Here is a 25,259-nt window from a genome sequence, read left to right as displayed (position 1 = left end):
AGAAGAAACATCAGCAAGCTTGTTCTCTCTCTTTCTCTCTCTCTATTTACCTACGTGCACCAAGGAAAGGCCATGTGAGGACACAGCAAGAAGGCAGCTATCTGCAACCCGTGGAGAGAGCTGTCACTAGACACCAAACCTGCTGGCAGTTTGACCTTGGACTTCCGGTCTCCAGAGCTGTGAGAAATAAGTTTCTGTTGCTTAAGGCACCAGCCTATGGTATTTTGCTATGGCAGTCCCACCTGACTAAGATAAGTTTCAAACACATAGTCACCCAGAACCTTACCTATTATAAGTATTTGATGAGCAGTACAAATGGTGATTTTTCTATATCTCCATTGCCAGATCATGCCATGGACTATCAGTGTTCTCTTTACTGTTGGAAATAGGATCATTAGTGCCTTTAAATCTAATAAGAGTAGAGAATCAATTTGAGAAACCTAGGAACCAGTTCAGAAAATTCATCCATAAGATTCTGCTTCTCTAGAACCATTCTCAGTACTAAAATAGAGAGAAAGAGAAAGACTGATTTTAAGAAGTTTTCTCATACACTTGTAGGAGCTAGCAAGTCAGAAATCTGTATGGCAAGCTGGCGGGCTGGAAAGTCAGGCAAGAGTTGATGTCGCAGTCTTGAGTCTTAATTCCATAAAGCAAAGGGTTGGAAACTTGGGCAAGGTTTCTATGTTGCAGTTTTGATACAAATTCCTTCTTCTTCAGGGACTTGTCTTTGCTCTTAAAGCCTTCAACTGATTGGATGAGGACCACCCACATTACAGAATGTGATCTGCTTTGCTAAAAATCTACTGATTTAAATGTTAATCTCCTCTAAAGAGTACCTTCACAGTGACATCTAGAACTGCTGTTTGACCAAACCTCTGGGCACCACAGCCTAGCCAATTTGACACATAAAGTTAACTATCACCTCCACATAAAAACTTGTCCACAAGTGTTCACATCAGCTTTATTCATAATAATTTCAAACAGGAAATGACCCAAAATATCCATCAGTAGGTAAATGGATAGATTGTGGTATACTCATACAATGAAATACTGCTCAGTAATAACAAGGACAAATTATTGACATAAGCAATATGGATGAACCTCAAAATCATCATGCTGAATGAAAAAAAAAAGAATACACACTGTATAATTCCATTTCAAGAAAATTCAAACTAATCTATAGTGACAGAAAAAAGTGGAACAGTACTTTTCAGAGATTGGAGGTGGAAGGAGGAATGAATTATAAAGGGACATAAGAAAAATTTAGGGGGATGATGGAAATAGCAATTATTTTGATTGTGGTGATGGTTTCATGGTGTATACATATGTCATAAAGTCACTGTGGCAGGCAGCCTCTGAGATGGCCCCAACAATCCCCACCTCCTGGTATTCATATCCTTGTGGAATCCCCTCTGCTTAAATCTGGGCTGCATTTAGTGACTCACTTTTTTTTAAAATTGACATACAACTTTGACCTTTGTCTTCATGGTTCTATATGGTTGGTCAAAGTATCAAACTCATCAATATGAAAAAAATGTCAATTGATTCATCAAATACCAGAATATGTTGGGAGCATTTGGTAACTGTTTTATTATCAAAACTATTGATGGGGGGAAACAGCTTCCTTACTGATTCTGATAATGGTCTGACCTGGGTAAAGCAGGTGTTGTAGCATAGAGGACTGGAGGAACTTATGGAGGCAGAAAAGTGTTTTTCCCAACTGCTCAACTTCCCAGCTGACCAACATCCCAGAAGGTGGTTTTGTTTTCTCTTCCTGAGGGAATTAAAGAAGAGATTATCTTTTTTTGTAAGTCAAATTCATTGCTTATTAACCTTGCTTTTTATTTGTTTAAATATATTTATTCTTTATACTCATCCATGTGTTCACTCATAAACATACAGTAATGTTTTCCTCTTCCCAGTCTCACTCCATGAGTGAGCTCATGCACACCCACTAATTTAAGCACCATCCTCTTGTTTACCCTCAGGCTGCAGCCCTGACCTCTCTCTTGAGCTTTAGAATTCTATACACACTATTTGATATTTCTTGGATATCTAATAAGCATCTCAAACTGAGTATCTTCAAGAGAGAGCTCTTACTTCCCTCCTAAAGGAAATGCTTCTTTTCACTCCCAATATTACAGTACCAAGTGTCACCCAATGGCTTGATCAAAAAGTTTAGGAACAATACCTGATTCTTTCTTTTTGCCCACCTCTACACCCAATTTATTAGAAAGTTTTGTTAACTTCATTCCATCATACATGCCAGATCTCTCTGGTTCTCATCATCTCCTATAGTTGCTCATGTTCTCCAGTTGCAACTATAACTCATTCTCTATAGAGCAGCTAGAGTGAGTTAAAAAGAAAAAGAATAAAAGAAAAGAAAGGAGAAGAAATCAGATCCTGCCATTCCTCTTCTTTCCATTTAATAATAAAATCTAAAATCCTTAACCTGATACCCATCGCAAGCATTTAAATTACCACTAACCACTATTTCTAGCTAACTCCCTCTAGTTCCCAGTTCTGCTAATTTTTTGACCGACCATGGTCTACAATCCATAGATCTTGGCATCTTTCACTGTCCCTCCCCTCCGTCATCTTCTCATCCACTTCTTTGGCCAGTTTGAAATCTATGATCAATAATTACAATCAGTCATTTTGGATATACTTCCAAATCCCTTCTTCCTCTCTTACTACTTCATAATTACTTGGCAAACTTCAGCTCTTGGTTAAATCTGACTCAACTGTTAGACCATATCTGTATCCACACAAACAAATGGGACCAGAGAAAAGCACGATGCTCAAACTGATGATTCTTCTAGCATCAAGAAGACTGTTAGCACTGCCTGGCAAACCTGCTGTGTTTCTTTGGCCCATTCCCTTTCTCACTCCTCCAATCTCTCAAATAAGACCCAGGCATCCTATTTCTCTGAGAAAATAGAAGCAATCAGAAAATCTTCATAACCTTCCATCACTATATCCACCAAGCTACCTGTATCTATGCCCATATGTTCTGCCTTTTCTAATAACTTTGGATAAACTGTCCATGATTCCAGCAAAGCAAACAAACACTCCATTTATGCATTAGATCCCATTACCTCTGATCTACTCGAAAACATTGCTTCATGACTCTCCCACTTCTTTCCAGTACGATCACATTTTCCTTCTGTACTGGATCTTAATTATTTCCATCTTAAAAAAAAAAGTTGTTTGATTTCACATGCTCCTCTAGTTACTGCTCTATTTCTCTTCTTCTTTTTACAACAAAATACCTCAAAAGATTTCAGGCTTCAATATTCCTCTTTAATCTTTGAGCCCACTCTGATTAGTCTTTGTTACTATTGAGTAGGGAAAACACATTCCTTCTGTGTGCTTCACTCACTCTCACATGACCCCCACATTCACAACACTTCTGACATCAAATGTGAATTATAATCAAATGTGTGGGGTTTTACTCCCAAGCAATACCCCAACACCAGCTGAGTGTCCTACAATCTAAATCAACTCTGACAATACCTACCTGGAGGTAACATTAGATCCCACAGGTTAAGGACTCAGTCCCACAAGACTGCCTTCCTCCTCTTCAGATACCAATCACAAGTCTTCAGGTGGTCACCTGTGTTTCTGACAACCACCTATAAATTGGCATTCCCATAACCCCTCTCCTCATGTTCCATTCCTTGCTAGAACAGCCCACAGAACTCAAGGAAACACTTTCTTACATTTACCAGTTTATTAAAGGATAGGATAAAGGATGCAAATGAACAGCCAAATGAAGAGATACATAGGACAACGTCTGGAAAGGTCCCAAGTACAGAAGCTTTTGTTCTCATGGAGTTGAGGTGTGCCATCCTCCCAGCATTTAAATGTTTTCATCAAACCAGAAACTCTCTGAACCCCATGCTTTGGGGATTTTTTATGGAGCCTTCCTCACATAGGCATCATTGATCATTAACTCCACTTCCAGCCCCTTTCCCCTTCTTGAAGGAAATGGGACAGGGGTGGGGAATGGCTGAAAGTTCCAAGCTTCTAAAAGCTCGTGAAAACCCACTGCTCAGTTCTCAGCTGCCTTTCACCTGACTTCAGCAGTATTTGCGACAGTTCTTTACTCCATCCCCTCATTAACATTTGATTTACTTATTGTCTGGCAAACCACACTCCCCTGCCTCTCCTCTTATCTCTCTGGCCCTCTATCTCAGTCTCCCTTACCTGTTCCTCCTCTTCTCTCCAATCTATTAATATTGATGTACTCTAGGGTTGAGTCCTGAGACCATTTCTTTTCTTTGACCCTCACTGCGATGATCTCATCTGGCTTCATGGCTTTACATATCATCTATCCACTGATAATTCTCAGATTTGTAACCTTAGGCAGGACATCTCTGATTTCCAGAATCACACACCCAAACATACCTACTCAATAGCTTCACTTAGATGTCTGATAGGCATTCAAAACTTAACATGTCCAAACCTGCGCTCTTGATCTTCCCTCTCAAACCTTCTGCATTTCAGTACGTATCAACTTCATCCTTCCAGGAGCCTAGACTGAAGTCTTTCTTTCTCTTATACCACACATTCAATCTCAGCATGTCGTGCTGTTACCAACTGAGTACAAACTGCCAGGCTTCCTCTTTACAACCTACTATCATCTCCTGTATAGATTATTGCAATAGCATCCTTTTGGGTCTTTTTGACCTTATCTTTGTCCCTTTACGGTCTTTTCTCAGTGCAGCAGCCAAAATGACCCTGTTAAAATAAAACATAAGTGGTCCCATCAAACTCTCTAATAGCATCTCATTTCAGTAATAGGGAAAACCAAAATCCATAGAATGGCCTGCAAGGTCTTAGGTGTTGCGGCCCTTTTAGGGCTCTGATCTCATATCCTGCTACATCCAGTCTTGCCTTGTTCACTCTATTCTAACACATGGGTCCCTTGTTGTTTCTGGAAAAAATCAAGCACCACAGGACCTTTGTACAGGCAATTCCTTCTCCTACCTCACTCTTTCCCCAACTACGCTCAATCCTTTATCTTCTTCAGGATTTCTTTTAAATGTTATTTACAATTATTACCTCTTTGCCCCCACATTACTCCCTACTCCTCTTTTCTGCACTATTTTCCTCCATAGCACTTATGAACTTTAATAATTTCTGAATTCACTTCTCTGGAATTTCTTCAACTCCTTTATATCTGTGCATGTGTGTGTATGTGTGTGCATGTGTACAAGTGTACATATGTGTGAGAAGGGAACAGACTACACTCGATCCAGTTCTCTAATCTGAATGCAAGAAGAATAGAGTGAGATACTTACTTCTGGGTCTCTCATGATTCCCTAGTCAATGACATAAATTAAAATCTGGAAGTCTAAGAAATAGTTTGTAATAATAATTGTTACCACTACTTTTGCAGATGAGACTGTCTCACAGAAACTTTAAGTGACTTGCCTAAGGTCATTCAGCCAGTAAAGAAGGCTGAGCCATGAGCCACAATTTCAACCCAGGACTTTCTGACCCCAAAGCTCACAGACAAAATCACTTTTCTAGGCCATACTGTCCTAAAGCTGTTAATTATGTAACATATAACATCCATGGAAAGGCGATATAACTAAAAGTTATTTTGCCTATAACTACTTTCATACATGGTCTATAATGCAACCTCTTTTTTTTCCCATAATATGCAATCTTTTGCAATTATAGCCTGGAAATTCCATCCATTCTAGACAGAACAACTGTTTACACCTTCAACACAACAAATTTTTATTTACCTTAACAACCTGCTTTACTCTTTCCACTGTGCTTATGATGCTCGTAATTAACCGAGGCTGAGGTTCATCTTTCACAGCCAACCAAGGCCAAACAACAGACACAGACTTGCACTTTGTGACAGTGAACTATGATTCACACCAACATAAAATTCTCCAGACTTTATTTGGGAAACAGCTAAAGATATCTAAAGATGTGTCCCAAAAATATTCCAACCCCCTCACCTCTCTTCACCCACCCCCAGATTGATGACATTGATATTTGCTTCTCAGCAGGGAGGCAACAATAGACAATGTTGCTGACGCCTCATATGAGATGCACTGCAAACCCCTGTAGTGAAGGCGAGGGCCAGTTCTGTCCCTTCTGATCAGGTCCTTTCCTTCCCTGCTTCGCACTTGGCACCTGTTCCCGGACAGTTGGCTAACACTGAGCTGCTCCTGAGTACAAGTAGGGAAAACACATTCCTTCTGTGTGCTTCACTCACTCTCACATGACCCCCACATTCACAACACTTCTGACATCAAATGTGTGGGGTTTTACTCCCAAGCAATACCCCAACACCAGCTGAGTGTCCTACAATCTAAATCAATTCTGACACTACCTACTTGGAGATAACATTAGATCCCACAGGTTAAGGACTCAACTTCCATTTTAGCTTCCAAAACAAACACCTTCCATTTTATGGAAAAAGAAAACTTTTACAATAATAGGGATTCCTGTGGCCTGGAGTAGATAACAGTCATTTTGTAGGTACTTCATTCCCCAGCTCAGCATATACATATGCATTGAGCTTTGAGAGAAAAATCATTGCCTAAATTCTTCATTCAATTGACCCAAGAAGTCTGAAAGTTTGCTATTGCCTCCCTTTCTTTGATTTTGGTATTGAACTTTTCCTGGACTTATTTTAAATGTAAATATTTCTGAAGGAAGTAAAATTTTGTTAGTATCACTTTACTACTGACTAGTATCACTTTATTACTGACTAGTTAGTATCACTTTACTACTGACTAGTTTACTACTCATATGACAGAAGGCATAAGGTGGCATTAGGACCTAGAGAGAAAGGTTTATACCTAAAAAAGGTTGGAAGTACTCAGGAATGCAAAAAATAAATTTAGTCTTCCTCCAAATCTCCTACCACTTGTTAATTGGAGGAAGGAAGGAAGGAAAGAAGGAGGGAGGGAGGGAGGGAGGGAGGGGAGGGAAGGAAGAGAAAGAAAGATCCAATATAGTTTAAACTTAACCCAACCTAGTAATTTTAATAGACCCCTTGGTAGTGCTCATTATCTCTTAGGAAAACACACGTGCACACATGCACACACACACACACACACATACACACACACACACACACACACACACAGGCTCCCAAATAGCTAGCATCTAAGTGTGTAAACAGGAAGGGTGTAGCTCACCTAACCTCCTGGTGGGATGGAGAAGATTGGGCATTAGTATCCTCTTGTTTCTGTGGTCTCTACAGCAAGGCTGCCAGATACCATGCTGGCCTCCAGTCATGGAGATCACATGATCCACTCTTTTTGTCCGTGAAATGCTCCTGAAGAGCTCCTGCACTAAGACACATCTTGGCTCCCACTGATTCACTGGGCCTCTCTAAAGGCTAAACCTTGCATTCAGACCAGGCCAAGGCAGTATGCTCTGCAGCCCTAACTTACAGCTACTTCCCTCAGAAAGAGCAACGCCCCTGGAAATGTCCCCATCCAGACCCTCAACTATTTCTAGATCTGCTATGTCATCCAAGAACCAAGTTGAGGTTGGCTATCCCACAAGAAGCAGCCTCTTTTCTAGGGTCCTAAGTAAGATGACCACAGCAGCTCCATTCCCTTGGAATCTCTCATAACACGCTACACATGGGGAGAAAAAATCAGGACACACATTCTTCCCTCTTCTCCTCCTCCACTTTCACCATGCAGGCCTAGAAGGGATGGACTTTCCCCTGCATTATATTCTCCTCTTATTGAATCCAACCTCTTGGCCTACAGGAGTGTTTTCTCTAAACTTTCTTGATGAAATTATTCTTCAAGGATTAGATGTTGATATTCTAAAGGCAAAAATAAAGAAGTTCAAAAAAATTCAAGAAAATGATCTGATTGGAAAGGATATTATCTCACAGCATAATGTTATTTTGCATGTCAAAAGCTTAATGATTTCACATTCATTCTATTTACATTTCTTCCATCATAAATCCCCTTAGGTGAATAGATATCTGAAGACAATTAGGGAAAAATCACTACTCAGAATAGAAAAATGTCAAGCAGGTTCAAAGTTATTTCAGATGTGAACAGAATTTCAGAGAGAAGGCAAAAAAAATTACCTAATAAATATACCTTAATAAATATATCCTGTTGGCTAATTAAGTTAAAGTTTTGAGAAACAAAAGAAAATTATCTAATATTTTCATGGAAATGCAATGAACACAATTTTTTTTTTCTTGAGTCTTCTAAGGGTTAAGTTTCAGCAAGGCTCAAAATTACTTTTATATCTCATATTCAAGGTGTCAGTTGTCAGTTTCCATTCCCACCTCAACCCTTCCTAGGACTAAGATACTCTACAGAACTTACTGGATCCTTGCCTAAAGACCTGGGGGGCAATCTGCATGCTTTGTACTTCTCCTCTGTGCAAAGGGAATAGTAATGCCTTGAATTCTAGAAATTTATTCAGATTCCCTGACATCAAGGGAATTACCTCAGGCGGCTGTCTGGAGGTTACACAAGCCCAGTCACTCCCAATGGAACATTAGAAAAGATTTCAACCATCTTAACCTCTATTTGCCCAGCCCCTATCAGCAGTTTACTTTGCTCTCACTGAAATTGTCTAAGGATTCACAAGCAGTTGGCTGTAAAGAGAATAGATCCTATATAAATATCCACGTTGTTTTTTCTATTTCCTTCTTGCAAGTACATTGGAAAGGACAGGATTTCACATAGGAAACACTGAATGATAATATTTGGGGAAAACCTGCTGACTTTGTAAGACACAGCTGGCCAAAATTCAGGTCAGAAATACCCAGAGAAGTAAAAGGCTCCTAGAATTACGGGGATGAGGTTTCTGCAGGCAGTGAAGCCCTCTGTAAAGGACAAGGGATATTTATGCTTACAAAGGAAAAAATGGAAACATTAGCAAGGCTGCAGGCAGCCCATGAGTGTGGTACACAGGTGTGCCGAAAAGTAACTACAGTGTGACTTTGCAATGAGTAAAGGGAATAATGGCACTCAGACTTAATGATAATAGGAAAAGAGAAGAAGAAGGGGCAAGAGAAGGGGACGGGAAAGGCGAAGAAGATGAAGGCAAGAAAAGATAATAACTATATCTAGGGAGAAATTCAGCAAAATAAGATCCACACTCTATGGCTGAAAGGATAATTTTCAGAGATGTCAATTAAGAGAATTCTGAAAGAAAATCCTTTACTAAAGGACTTTGGAGAGTGTTCTTTAGTCATTTAGTCATTAACATTATTAATAATTATAAACTGCTGAGCCCATGGAGTAAAATCATCATTTCTTTTGTTTCCTAAGGGCATAAGTACTACAGGGGACGTTCATTTATTTCCTTCTCAAGGAATATGAAGAGAAATGTGTTTTTGTCCTATTAAACTTACTGGAGAACAAGTCCCAGTTGGCCAATATTGGAATATATGAAAAGACATGTTAGATGTTTAGACGATTAGCCTTTTAAAGCCAACAAGTATCTTAAATGTTCTGATGGGTTACGAAACAAAGAATAAATGCCAACCTAAGGTCATATCTAGTCAGGTAGACAGATGAAATTTTAATATCCAATTTTTGTGAATGGTGATAGGGGTTATTTCTAAGAGTGTTATGGAGGGTAAATGAAAAAAAAAAAATCCCACTATCTTCTCAGCCCCATCTGCACATGGTGCCAAACTCTGGGCTAAGGATTAGGGATATTAAGGTGACTCTTCATGAAGTTCATGACCCAAAGGAGAAGACAAGCATGAAATAAGCACTTACAAATAACCACAAGCTTTGGAGACAGATACATGATGATATGACAGCACCCAGCTGGGGCACCTATTCTAAGGGTACTGGAGGGTGATTATAAAGAAATGAGTTCCTCAAAAGCAAATAGATATATTAAGAATAGAAATGCCATCTATAAAGATCAAATCCTAGTCTATAACCAAACAGAAATAGCTTTTGCCTCTTCAGCTCCTCAGAGAGGTTGAACAGAAGAAGGGGGAGTGGCCTTTGGGTTTGGAATGTCCCTGTCTGGACCCAGTGGATCTGTGATCCAGCATTTAAAACTGGAACAGAGCCCGAGCTGACAGCTGACAGGTGTGAGTCCAGAAGGGCAAAAGGAAAGCCTGTTCTGCGTGATACTTTACACGTTTCACTCCTAAATCTCTTTCCTTAATGCAGATTTCAGATGTAAAATCACCACTCCACTAACTCCTTGCCAGGAGAATTAATTATGCTAGTAAGTGCTGGTCACATAGCCAGGATGTGATCTCAGAAGCTTCTGAAAATCAAAGACAATCTCTAAAGCCCTCCCTGAATTAGAGACCTTCATCTTCAGTAATTTTATTACTGAGCATTTAGGTCTTGCTAAGTGGCCTGGTCTTGGACCTACTCTGTTTAGTCCCAGTGGGCACTGGAGATGGGCCTAAAGAAAGAAAGAATGTTCCTTTATCCTTCTGAAGGTGTGTCAGGAGTCTTGGATACATGATATGGTTGAGCTAGAGGAACCAGAACAGAAATTACCGCTAGGGCTGGAGGTCCTAAACTTCCTTTAGTTTAGTATGTAGGTTGAGGAAGTCTTTTCTCCCTGGGGCTGCTTAGTTCTGAGACAAATATATATCATATCATCAAGGCTACTTGATAAGGGCTAAAGTGGGAGTTAGATCAGGAAGGAAGTAATGATGCAGTGATGTGATCTAGAAGGTAACAGAGTTAACACCTTCTGTATAGGGAGTGGGAGGGAGGGAATGTTGTTTACATAGTCCTATCACACATACACTGTGAAATAGCATCTGAAGATATCATCCTTGGTAACTCTTAGTAATAGACAGTCCTCCACTCAGTAGGACTGAGGTATCCATCATTTAGGGAAAGGCAGAACCCAGAACCAAAAGGAGAAATGTTCATCTTTTGGATTTACAAAACAAGCTCTAAAAGCCCAATTTAGAGACAAGGCTTTCACTTGGGAAAGCTAAGCTTTGCTCCAAAAAGAATTTGTATAACCCAAAGAACCGAGATGAAAGACTAGAACATGGAGATTTAAAAAGTTAACCAGAGCACATGGGAGGATGCTGGATAATACAAAATAGCATTTTACCACCCCACTGGGAGGAGAAAAAGCCCTTCTTGGATCAGGGAAAGATGCTGAAGAGGAGCTAGAGAGAGTTGAGACATTAGTACAGGGCCTATTCCCTTCTTTCAGTTCAGGTTCAAAGTTTCCAAAAGATGATAGAAACACCAAGATGGGTTTATGATTCTCATGCCAGAAAATGCGAGAGGAGCCTGCTCCCCCTCCAACAGCACCAAGGCAGAGCTCAGAAAGGAGAGGATAAAGGAACCGGGGAAAAATCTTGATTGTTCTTGCTTTGGATAAGCTACCTAAAGAGCACATCATCATCATATTAATGTTCTTTTCCTTTTTCTACCTTGCTCTTAAACAATGGTCACTGGAGGGCACACTTACTCCGTCATCAAGATTCCAAGTGAAGGAACCCCACCTAGAGCCACACTTTCAGTGTCTCTTCAGCCCCTCCTCACTCTTCCCCAGGAGAAGAAGCATGGGCTATTTTATTGCTGAGCTTGGGAGAGGGACAAAGCTCTGTGACCTCTGGATTTTTTTTAAGATTTTATTTATTTGAGAGAGAGAGAAAAAGTGCACAAGTGGGGAGAGAGGGAGAGAGAGGGAGGGAGAAGCAGACTCCCCACTGATCAGGGACCCCAAAGCAGGGCTCCATCCCAGGACCCTGGGATCATGACCTGAGCTAAAGGCAGACACTTAACCAACTGAGTCACCCAGGTGCCCTGACCTCTGGATTTTTATCCAGAAAGTCTGCCTCTGGGCCAGCTTAAATGACCGTGGTGGTGGACTGCATGGGAATGTGAGGTGGGGAATATATAGATATATGTAAGTATCCTCCGGGACTTGGGAGCCAAAAGCAGGCTCATCATTATCACGATGATCGTTAGCATTTTTCTTACATTGGGTCATTAAAACTTGATATTGTTCTTTCTTAAAGGGTCTTCATATTCAGAAACAACCCCTTTTTTGTAAATATGCATGTGGTTGAGCACTATTGCTGTGCAGGGGGCCTGTTGCATTTGAATTGTGTTGACTAGTGAATAAATGCTTAATGGTATTATATATTTAATGACAAACCAAATGCCATCCAATAAAAGCCAAGTGCTCTGTTGTGTTTACCTGGGAGCACAGAGGAGTAGAGAGCACATAAAATGGATGAGTAAGCAGTTTTTCACTCTGATATCATTACCAGAGCCATCAGCAATTTTTCAAGCACATTCTTGAAAACTTAGATGGCATACTGTTGCTAATTTTCTATACAGTCAGAAGCACCTACTGCCTGTGAATTAAAATCTAGCAGGTAAGAGAAATGACAGAAATTTCACAATTTACAGATGTTGGTATCAAAGATCTTCAGAGGTGCAGGATGCTATACATTACAAATGCCTACAAGATCATTTTTGCCTGTTGTGGGAGACCAGAGCCCGCTTGGTATTCTTAACTTGTCTGTCAAGAAACAATTAAGGAGATATACACCATCTTGAAATCTCCAAATGAGACTAGCAGAAGAAACTGCAAGCAGAGGGCCCAGGTGCAGCGTCCTAAGACCAGCACACACTGCATCACAATGAAGGAAACTATTACCTCACTGAGTATAATTTAGAACTGTGTTTTCAATAAGTCAAGAGATTTCAGCGTGTTTGCCTTAGCACACAGTTCAATGTGAAGATGTCTAGATCTCACACTGAAGCCCTATAATTTAAGCTGCAGGGTTCTTCAAAGCAGGTTTTTCACAAAAGTAATAGGGACATCTGACTGATTTTCCAATTTTTCACAGCAGAAAGATCCAAGAAATCTCGCTCATGAGATGGTGTTTTTACTGGCATCCCCAACTGACAATGACAGCAAAGATGAAACTCAGAGAGCTTCCGAACCTAGTTCAAAGGTTCATGATCCATTGCATCCTTCTAATAGCACTGCAGGGTACCATGGGGGATGTACACATCATTCACCCCATGATAGAAGAACTAAGGTTACAAATGCTATTTAATTCTTTAAGGCAAAGGCAGGAGCCAAATCTCAATCTCTTGATATCTAAGTATCAACTCACATTCTTACATTGGTTGTACAAAGTGCAATGGAAAGCAGGGCTATACAATTCATTTGTACTTTGTAGGCAACAAAATTAGAATTTTTTTTACTTGAATGTCCATTTAATACCATCCAGGTCAAATTGAGTGTTAAAGGCTATGTCTACACAGAAGAAACCACTGCACTTAGACTTATAATAATAATAATAATAATAATAATAATAATAATAATAAAACCTAAAATATAGGAAATTGATCGATTCAAGGTCTTAAGGTGTTTACCTTAATGCTTCCATTAATTTGCTCTCCATGTTGGAGTCTCAGGATAAACAACTGTTTTGTTTTGTTTTGCTTTGTTTCCTTATATTTTGAAGCTCATCATGATAACAGTACATAAGTCGCAGCATGGCACTGAAGCTCTGCAGTTATATCCCCAGCTGTACTTGATGTTGACCACATGACCCCCTCCTGTCTTGGCTCATGCCACCCTGCTCTTCTATTCATTATTCTCCTCCTCCACCTTCTCTGAATATTACTTGTCAAGAGACCAATTTCTAAACCATGCTGCCTGGATTCAAATCCTGGATCTGTCACTTACTTGTGTTTCCATTTCCTGACCTATATCTCATGCTTGTTGTAAGGATTTAAGAAGTCAATGCTTATTAGGCAAAAGACATGAACAGACATTTCTGCAAAGAAGATATACAAATGGCCAAAAGACACATGAAAAAGTGCTCAACATCCCTCAGCATCAGGCAAATACAAATCAAAACCACAATGAGATACCACCTCACACCAGTCAGAATGGCAAAAATTAACAAGTCAGGAAACGACAGATGTTGGCAGGGATGTGGAGAAAGGGGAACCCTTCTACACTGTTGGTGGGAATGCAAGCTGGTACAGCCACTCTGGAAAAGTGTGGAGGTTCCTCAGAAAGTTGTAAATAGAGCTACCCTACGACCTAGCAATTGTACTATTGGGTATTTACCCCAAATATACAAAAGTAGTGATCCAAAGGGGCATCTGCACCCCAATGTTCATAGCAGCAACGTCCACAATAGCCAAACTATGGAAAGAGCCCAGATGTCCATTGACAGATGAATGGATAAAGAAGATGTGGTGTATACACACACACACACACACACACACACACACACACACACACACACACACACAATGGAATATTATGCAGCCATAAAAAATGAAATCTTGCCATTTGCAATGATGTGGATGGAACTAGAGGGTATTATGCTCAGCAAAATAAGTCAATCAGAGAAAAACAATTATCATATGATCTCACTGATACGTGGAATTTGAGAAACAAGGCAGAGTATCATAGGGGAAGAGAGGGAAAAATGAAACAAGAAGAAACCAGAGAGGGAGACAAACCATAAGAGACTCTTAATCTCAGGAAACAAACTGAGGGTTGCTGGAGTGGAAGGGGGTGGGAGGGACAGGGTGGCTGGGTGATGGACATTGGGAAGGGTATGTGTTGTGGTGAGTGCTGTGTATTATTATATGTTAATAATAATAACTATATATATATATTGATGCCCAGAGTAAACTAAGTGCATTAAATATATTTGTATACTAAAAAAAAAAAAAAAAGAAGAAGTCAATGCTTATAAAGAACTTGGAACAATGCCTGGCACATGGTAACTACTCAATGTATGTCAGCAATCTTCATATAGTCATCATCATCATCTTCATCATCATCATCTTCATCATCATCATCATCATCATCACCATGCCATGCTCTCCTCTCAAATGTAGTCCACTTATCCTGACTTCAAGTTTTCATATGAAGGAACATCACCTAGAGCAACACTTCCAGTTCTTTCCAGCCCTTCTTAACCCTTCCCCATAAAAAGAGAGAGAGAGAGAGAGATCGGCTTATTTGACAGTGAGCTTCAGAGAGAGGGACCCTCCTTTTATCTAATCCACCTGCATGCAGATAGCCTATGTTCTGATTCATTCTCCTTTCCAAAGCCAGAGGAAAGTAAGTATGTCTAACTACTGGGTGAAATTCTCACAAAGGCTTTTGGCCTCAGAGGTAGAGCCATGTTCCCTAACCAATGTTATCAGCAATCAAGGTAATAGTTCCATCTGTAAGTGTTTGACCCCTTTGTCCAGCTCCATGCTGGTTTCAAACTCTGCAGCAGAAGAGCAATGTTCTATGCTGATCAACTATAGCCTCAGCACCAGCATGTACCCAGATTCTGTCCTTTCTCCTGCATGCTCAATCTACTACATCAAATTCCATCTCTCTTCTAATGACACAACTGCATATCTACTTCTGGGACAGATCTGCCCTAGCACTTCAAACACCCCCATGTCCTTAATTTGGACTATGCTTATTTCAGATACATCATAATCTTCTACTCTTTTGCACTACCACCAATCTCTCTCCTTCCTCTCCTTTTACCAACTCCTATGAGAATGATCTTGCTAAAACAACAACAGCAAAAACAAAAACAACAAAAACAAAAAACACCAATGTAACATAATCTCCTCTAGGAGATAAATCCAATATGCCCTATGTCTTGGCCATACCGTACCTTTTCAAGAATACTGAGATTTATTCACACACCTTATTTGGAGGTTTAAGTAGAAAAAGAATACATGTTATCAAGATAAAATTAATTTTATCATTACTAAAAATTTCATCCCACAATATGAATAAAGATCTTTGAGTACCTCAAATATGCATTCAAATCATGGTATCTTAAGTGTTGAACAATGCTTTCCTTTATGTCATATCAATTTTAACGTCTCTTTTGTAAGTGAAAATAAATCCAACAAATTACTCTCAAGTCCCATGTCACACTGTTCTCAATATGGAGCTCACCAGGCTCAAAATTCGGTCTCCCAGGCCTCTAGGCATTACATGGCTCCCCCCTTTCTCTGACATCCTCTTCACTTCCATTGTCCTCTAACCTTCTGACCTCAAGTTATAGATATCAGTCCCTTCAAGGAGTCTTTCCTAATCTCTACCATCCCCCAACCATAATCCTCACAGCATCCATTATTGGCTCTATTTGGACTCTAAATTCATGCCCTTGAAATGGCCTGTTTATTTTGCCTGTCTGCCCCCTCCAAACATTTAAGTCAATATCTCACTGACCAGTGAGTCACCAGCATTTATCATTATCCTTGCACGTAGTAGGTGTTCAGTAACAGCTTATTTAAAAAATTAATGAATAAAGTGCTTACATTAGTCCACACATTGTGGTAAATATAGGAGATAGAAGAATGAGGTAGAGGGGCACAAAACAAAGTAAAAGATACTATGTTGACTTTAAGAAGCTTACTGTATACTTTGGAGAACAAAATTGTTACAGACCAGTTCTTTCAATGGTTTTTCTTTATTCCTCAAAAAATAAATATCAATAATACTTCTTCAATGCATTTGGATATAACAAAAAAAACTGAAGAGTTACATGTATTGATAACAGGGAATTCAAAGCAAGTCAATCATTGTGTTTTTGACAGTTTATTTCAGAATTGTTTACTGTCTCAAATGACTCCTAATCTGGAAAAACTGACCATTCCCTTCAGCAGCCATAGTTACCATTGTCTTTATTTTATGTGAGCGGTACATGTGTGCCAAAGCTAGTTTTATGTGCAATGGGTTTATGTTTCATTAACTTGGACAATAGCTGTTGATCTTTTCCCCTGTGCTCTTAAAATTCCGCTATTGCAAATACCTATAAATAATGTTACCCTGTCTTGGAACATGGACTCTGAAACACGTCATCTTGAAGCTAATCATAGATCATGCTGCTGTCACTGATTCCAGGCTTCAACTCTTAACAGCTTGATAAAGCTATGGCTCTGAGTCTACCACTGGTTTAGTACATTACTAGGCCAATGTCACTGATTTTATCCACACTAAAAAGTCATCTTTGAGTCATTTTACTTTTTGAACAGAACATCGTGAGCATTTTCCACCAAAACTTGATTAATCATATTTTAATCAGGGCCCTGTTACAACATGCATGCCAGACTGTGTTAGGAAAAACAGTAGGTTAGTCAGCCAGCTAATAAAGCTCAAGTGGTAAATTGCTGAGTTTACTTCTTGCTGCATGGATGATACAGTCAGACATTTCTGGGTCCTCAGACATGACTCAGAGGCTGCAAATGTCCTGCAGGCACATTCATAGACAACTTACCAAGGACCACTGAGACACTGAGACTCCTTTTTCTTTTCTTTTTAACCTATGTCTCTAAACAAGCTGTAAGGATTGAGGGAAATCAGTTGCAAGGCTGTTTTACCTGATGACAGCATGATTGCATTGTGCTGGTCGTGAGCCAGGAAAGAGGAGTGCAGCCATGGTCAACCAGACATGGGGTCCCTAGAGGTTTGTGCCTGGACTCTGCAACCAACCCATTAAGTTAATTCAGCATGTCCAACATAACTGTTTAGGTGTTGAGAGTACTAAACATAACCAACTTAGAGAATAGAAGTCTAAACAACATCTACTTTACTGACAATATTTTCTTACTAAACATGTCTTCAACTTGTGAGAATTGCTAGTTCATTTTCTATCCTCTCAGAACTTTGAGTCAAGGTAATAATATATCTTCTACACAGACATGACTAACATGCCACTATTTTGAGGTCTTCACTGTGCTATGTGTAAGGAGATAGCAAAGAAAGAAGAAAATGGGAAGATTCTGAATATTTATCAGACTAACACATTCTGTAAATTTAAAATGCATATATAAAGCTTAAAAATTGTTATAGAGCCTATTTAGGGAACCACTGTATGAAAGACCAGTCCTTTGTTACTTAGATAAAGTTTCCTAAATGTCTCAACAAGACATGCTACCTGACTAGATGTGTCCGGAGGGAACATAGAGGCTAGTTGTCAAGAGGCAATTTGAAAAGAGCAATTGAATGTCCTAATAGAGCCAAATAACAGTTGCTACAAAGATTATGGTTGGGGAATGGAAAAAGTTAGTAAAGGCTCTTTTAAAGAAATGATGTTGGGGCGCCTGGGTGGCTCAGTCAGTTAAGCATCTGCCTTTGGCTCAGTTCATGATCCCAGTCCTGGGATCGGCCCCACGTCTCTTCTCCTTCTCTCCAGCCTGTTTCTCCCTCTCCCTGCTTCTCCTTTTCCCCGCCCCCCTCTCATGATGTCTCTCACCAGCTCTCTCAAATAAACAAATAAATAAAAAAAGAAGTGATGTCTATCTCAAGACCAGAAGGTCAAGAGGACTGTGAAGGTGAAAATTTCAGGGAAAAGAGACAGCCCATGCAATTCCTAGAAGCCAGAAAGATGGTGTTTTAAGGGGGCTCCAAGTTTCTCAGACAGGGTCCCAAAAAAGTCCGCTAACTATATTGACTATATTGGGGCTCTGTTGGAGAAATGCGTCTTTTCAAGTCATTGGACAACACAGGAGACCTTGATTAAACTGATTTCCAGTCTCTAAAACAAAGCTAATGCAGCAGGCTTCAGTATATCGTCTTCCCTTGCCCAAACCTCCCCCTCCCTACCATGCATAAGATTTCTAGATTTTTAGAAAATTTTAACCTAGAACCAAAATCCAGCCATTTTACATTTTAAGCAAAATACCAAACTTTTTTTAATCCTCCATCTTAAGATATGATCTTCTACACTGAGTGCTTTTTCCTCTGACATAATTATAAATCCACATTACAAAATGAAATGACTATCTCATTACCAGCCACCTTCTCAACTGGAAATTAAGCATATTCTTTCCAGTGGCATTTCTATAATTGCTTTTAATTTGATACATTTGCTTTTCTTCTCTTTGACCATGAACTCAGTAAGAGATAAGCACTTCTCTTAAACTTCTTTGTATTCCTCATGGGCATAATAAAATTTCTTAAAAACAAGAAGTAACAAATGAATGTTGTTGATTGAAAAGACATACGATATAACTATAATGGGTTTTATTCAGAGCCTAAAGCTGGAAATCAGCTTTCCAGCCAGAAAGGACAAGAAAGCTTTGAGAATAACAGATATCTTCACACCTTCATTTTGTATCTCAGCAAAAAAATAAAATAGTTTTTAAACCAAAATGATAACCAGAACTATTTCAAATATTTCAACACTAGATCTCAAAGCAAAACTAAGAGGATTTGTAATGAAACATAAAGAATCTTGCCTGTGTTACAAACACTGTTAAAATCAGATCGTAAAAATGAAAAGTTTGGACATCCATATTACCTAAGCAAAGACTTGGTTATGCCAAGAAAACTACATTGTACTCCTAATAGATACATCCCAGGGCTGTGTGTGTGTGTGTGTGTGTGTGTGTGTGTGTGTGTAATTAGTATTCCTACTTTAAATGTATACCCATGTTTCATGAAGACACAGAAATCACTACTAAGCTTGAATTAAAAAGTAGCCTGTAATAACAATCAAAATTAGCATTTATAGAGAGTGCACTACATGCCAGGTACAATTCTAAAACTTTACAACAGTAGCTCAGTGTATTACAACAACCCTGTAAGCTAGGTGCCATTCAAATCTTCACTTTATAGATGAAGAAACAGAAGCTCAGGAGAGATCAAGTCTCTTTCCCAAGTCACACAGCAAATATGTGGCATGGTGAGAATCTAATCTAGCCAGTCTCCACCTCCCACTTAACCACTACACAAAAATATTCTAAAAAAGAAAGACACAATTTTTGAGAAAGGAAACTAACCTCGTTATCCAAATTATTATGTAGTAATCTCACAGCATTCAAATAGATGGCTGGATGGATGATGTGACGCTTGATAAAGGAAGGGATTACTGAAGAAAATATTTTAAATGGGTCAAAAAGTTTAAATTTAATGAAATAAAATGTTTATTAAAAGGAATAAATTTGGGAAGAAATCTCTCATATTGTTCTTTTTTATAGTTTAATATTTGGCACAGTAAAACATATCTAGAGTTTGACCAATAACAAGACAGTTCTCAGAGCTGCCTTCTCTTTTCCTACCTCTGAGGCTATTGTCTCAGGCAACCACTGACAAATCTACTTTTACATTGCTTACTTCTATGTTTCTAATGCTATACTATTATTATTTTCTATTCTTGACCTTATCAACTGACTTTCTACTGTGTAATATATGTCTTCATGGTGGGTGAGCATCCAGTATAGCTGTTGAGAAGACCAAAGTCATTCTGACTCCTGGTCCTTCATATTTGACCTTTCTCTCTGAGTCTCTCTCTTCCTCTCTCCCTCTGAAAGCTTTTAGGACATTCTCTTTTTTCCCCAGGTTCAAAACTTTTAGCAGCTCTTTACTTCCAAATTGTTTCTTGTGATTGAGTTCCAGTTTCAAAACACTGTGGTCTGATAACATGCAGGGAATAATCTCAATCTTTTGGTATCAGTTGAGACCTGATTTTGACCCAATATGTGGTCTATTCTGGAGAAAGTTCTGTGTGCGCTCGAGAAGAATGTGTATTCTGTTTTTTAGGGTGGAATGTTCTGTAAATATCTACGAAGTCCATCTGGTCCAATGTGTCAATTCAAAGCTTTTGTTTATTTGTTGATCTTCTGTTTAGATGATCTGTCCATTACTGAGAGTGGAATGTTGAGGTCTCCTACTATTAAAGTATTATTATCAATATAATTCTTTATTTTGGTTAATAGTTGGTTTCTGTAGTTGGCTGCTCTCATGTTGGGGGCAAGATTTTCTTGTTGGATAGACCCTTTAAGTATGATACAGTGTCCCTCTACATCTCTTACTACAGTCTTTGGTTTAAAATCTAATTTGTCTGATATGAGAATTGCTACCCCAAAGGCAAGGGAAACAAAAACAAAAATGAACTTTTGAGACTTCATCAAGATAAAAAAACTTCTGTACAGCAAAGGAAACAGTCAACAAAACTAAGAGACAACCACAGAATGGGAGAAGATATTTGCAAATGACACTACAGATAAAGGGCTGGTATCCAAGATCTATAAAGAACTTCTCAAACTCAACACCCAAAAACCAAATAATCCGGTCAAAAAATGGGCAGAAGACATGAACAGAACTGCTCCAAAGAAGACATACAAATGGCTAACAGACACATGAAAAAATGTTCAACATCACTAGCCATCAGGGAAATTCAAATCAAAACCACAGTGAGATACCACCTTACACCAGTTAGAATGGAAAAAATTAACAAGGCAGGAAACAACAAATGTTGGCAAGGATGTGGAGAAAGGGGAACCCTCTTACACTGTTGGTGGGAATGCAAGCTGGTACAGCCACTCTGGAAAACAGTATGGACGTTCCTCAAGAAGCTAAAAATAGAGCTTCCCTACAACCCAGCAATTGCACTACTAGGTATTTAACCCAAAGACACAGATGTAGTGAAAAGAAGGGGCACATGCACCCCAATGTTCATAGTAGCAATGTCCACAATAGCCAAACTGTGGAAGGAGCCAGATGCCCTTCAACAGATGAATGGATACAGAAGATGTGGTACATATATGCAATGGAATATTACTCAGCCATCAGAAAGGATGAATACCCACCATTTGCATCAACATGGATGGAACTGGAGGAGATTATGCTAAGTGAAATAAGTCAAACAGAAAAAGACAATTATCATATGGTTTCACTCATATGTGGAACATAAGGAATAGCACGGAGGACAACGGGAAGGGAGGGAAAACTGAAGGGGAAGATTTCCTCAAGTTCTGCTTCTAAACTTACTATTTATTGTTCTGTTCTCATTCGTGAATACTACATTCTTTTATCTCTCTAAAAATAGCTTCTTTATTTTGTGTTGTTTTTCTCCATTTTAGTTCCGTTCCATTACTTGCATTATCTCCCTTTTCTATAAGGCCTGTTTTTTTTTTTTTTTTTTCTGTTGTTTTGGTTCCTATCTTTCTATAAGAAACTTTACTCAGATCCCTGATACCACTGACAGTCTAGTGAGAATTTACATTTACAAGTGAGATGCTAAAACTCAATAGAAGTTCTTTGGCTTGTCAACAGGTAGATGTCACTGAAGGGTTTTCAGACTAAAATCCCTCTCTTAGTAGGAGGCTCCTGAATATCAGTATCACCAAGACTCTTCCCTTAGGCCGATCAAATTCTCCCAGGAAATTATCCAATCTCCGGCCTGAGGGGGCAGGGGGAGGTCAAGGGTTGGCTGATGTCTCTGTACTGGCGTTTCTCTAATTCTCTGCCTAAGAAGGAAAGGGAAGTAAGTAAGTACATACAGCCCACCATGTTTAACTGGAAGATTCACATGTGAGACTTTATTCTTCATTTCAGGAAAGTAAGTTAATTTAAAGGGAAAAGAAAATAGCTTTTTATTTACCCTGTTTTTCTTAGGCAAAGATTATTTTGTTTTGTTTTGGGGTTTTTTTAGTTTTTTTAAGCTTTTATTTATTTATTTGACAGAGAGATACACAGCAAGAGAGGGAACACAAGCAGGGAGAGTGGGAGAGGGAGAAGCAGGCTTCCCATGGAGCAGGGAGCCCGAGGCGGGGCTCGATCCCAGGATCCTGGGATCATGACCTGAGCTGAAGGCAGATGCTTAACTACTGAGCCACCCAGGTGCCCTAGGCAAAGATTATTTATGACAATGAAAGACTATACTTTCAGGGATCATTTCTATAGTTTGTTATTTATGACAATGAGTCATCATGTGAGCTATTCAAACCAATGCTTTTTAAGATACAAATTTAACAAACCCTATTAGGAATGATGGTTAGGTTCCGCAACTCAAAGAACATAGGAATTGCAAAGATTTATCAGTAGCCCCTTTTAATTGCTGCTGTCCCAAAATATGGAAGCAAAAAGTTTGTTGTTTTTAAAAAATGAATAAATACATAACAGTTTGCTTTCCTCAGGTTTATGCTGCATTGCCTTCTTTAATTTAAAGTGAAATGTCATGACAGCATTTTGCATATTCCTTCCAAATGTTTTAATAACTGTTTTATATATTCTCTTTCATAGTTAACCAATCTTTCTTTCTTTCACATCTATATTATGTCTCTCTTTTGCCCCAGAGTTGTCTTTTCTATGAAACAGAGGAGTAATTCCTAATGTTAGAGCCACAATGTTCAAATAATGCCCCAGAAGTAGTTCTATCTTTAGGAGAATCCTGATCCAGCGGTTCAAATCATGTCGGTGAGGACACAATTTTCTTGATCTCTCCACTCATTTTCTACCATATTAGCATTATCCTAGGGCTTATGCAAGGCTTCTTTCTACATCCACACCTGGACCAGCTCTTTCTTTTTTTTTTTTTTTTAATTTTTTTATTGTTATGTTAATCCCCATACATTACATCATTAGTTTTAGATATAGTGCTCCATGATTCATTGTTTGTGCATAACACCCAGTGCTCCATGCAGAACGTGCCCTCCTCAATACCCATCACCAGGCTAACCCATCCTCCCAACCCCCTCCCCTCTAGAACCCTCAGTTTGTTTTTCAGAGTCCATTGTCTCTCATGGTTCTTCTCCCCCTCCAATTTCCCCCCCTTCATTCTTCCCCTGCTGCTACATTCTTCTTCTTCTTTTTTTTCTTTCTTAACATATATTGCATTATTTGTTTCAGAGTGGACCAGCTCTTTCGGTGCACAATGACTTCCCATCCCAGAGCTCACATTCTGAAATCAGACCATCCAAGAGAATATTGATCTTGTCAGGAAATATCTCCTTGCATCTCTTTAGCTCTGATTGAGTTACAGGTTCATCCCTGAACCATTCAAATGCTGTGGTCAAGGACTATGGGAAATGCTGATTAACGAGCTGGTAAGAACCCACTTGAGCTGAAAATGGTGGGTTATCGTCACACAAACCACACAGCTGAGAATGGGGAAGGTGGTTCTCCCAAAGAAATTCAAAATACTATTAGGAAGAGGAATACTGAACAGCAAAAAAGCAACAAATATCTATTGAAGTTTGAGTTTAAATGTGTTCTTTTCACTTGGATACTTGATATTTCACAATGATAGGCCTTCCCGGGGTGTGTTTTTAATATTATCTTCCATAAATCTGAATATCAGTGGAACCCTTAAAAGCAGGGGCAATGGGAAATCTTTACTCACAAAGCTAACTTAGAATGTGATTTGGTTACTTGTTCTTTGAGTATCAGGGGGCCAATTTTACAGAACCATGTGAAAATAAGTGTGTAACTATTAAGTATAACATTTTCTAAATTCCAACGGAAAAGATACATTAGAATACACTTTCGTTTAGGTATAACAATCTTCTCCAATCTCTCCTGCCCATCTTTCCAAACAGCATTCATCAACTTCTTTCACACATTCCCAAGATGTAGGTCAGTGGTAAAGTCTTTATTAAATAGTTACCTCTATTCTGGGTGTCTTTCTAGATCATTTAAGTCATTTCTCCTTTCCAGTTAGGAGCTGATTACAAAAAGAATTTTTTTAAAAGATCATGTATCATTCAACCTTAAAAAGGAAGAAAATCCTGTCACATGCTACAACATGGATGAAACTTGAGGACATTGTGCTAAGTGCAATGAGCGAGTCACAAAAAGACAAATACTGCATTATTCCACTTAAATGAGGTATCTAGAGTGGTCAAACTCATAGAAACAGGAAATAAAATTTTGGTTGCCAAGGGGAGGGGGAAAGGAGGAGTTGTTTAATGAGTAGAGTTTCAATTTTATAAGACAAAAAAACTTGCAGAGACTGATTACACAACAATGTGAATATACTTAACCCTACAGAACTGTACACATAAAAATGGTTAAATTGGTAAATTTTGTTATGTGTATCTTACCACAATTTTTAAAAAGAGAGTTTGAAGCATTGAGAAATTAAGCATCCAAGACTGGAAAATAACTAAAATATGTTCTTGGGAAAGTAAAGCAATAATCATTCTTTTCTTTGAGCTCCTAGAGCAATGGAGGGACAGAAAAAAATTAATAAGACAGGAGAAAAATCTTAATGTAATAGATCTGTCAAAATTACAAATATTGATTTTGAGACTCCAAAGCTACTGTCAGGTTAGATTCAGGCTAGAATCATATGTTTCATTTATCTTTCATTCAGACTGCAGGCTTGTTCAGAGAAAACAATGAAGGCAGGAGAGGGAATTTTGTAGCTTACAATGGCCAGCCCAGTGCCAAACTCATATTAAGAACAAAATTAGTGCCTTTTGAAAAGCTGAAGGAAAAGAAGTTGACAAAGCTGGTATCCAACCACTTGTCACCATTTCACTGCTGTATGACCCTAG

The 25,259-nt window shown here is 39.0% G+C and overlaps 2 pseudogenes; one reads left to right on the top strand and one right to left on the bottom strand.

Moving 5' to 3' along the window:
* Window positions 1-4,318, bottom strand: part of LOC118548271 (uncharacterized) — a 99,782-nt pseudogene extending 95,464 nt beyond the window's left edge.
* Window positions 4,319-22,634: 18,316 nt separating this feature from the next.
* LOC118548307 (small nucleolar RNA U3) lies at window positions 22,635-22,757 on the top strand (annotated as a pseudogene).
* The last annotated feature ends 2,502 nt before the right edge of the window (window positions 22,758-25,259 follow it).

The sequence above is a fragment of the Halichoerus grypus genome, chromosome 3 (genome assembly GCF_964656455.1).
Source record: "Halichoerus grypus chromosome 3, mHalGry1.hap1.1, whole genome shotgun sequence".
NCBI lineage: Eukaryota > Metazoa > Chordata > Mammalia > Carnivora > Phocidae > Halichoerus > Halichoerus grypus.
The sequence above is the reverse complement of the archived record's forward strand: the minus strand, read 5'-3'. Positions and strand labels throughout refer to the sequence as shown.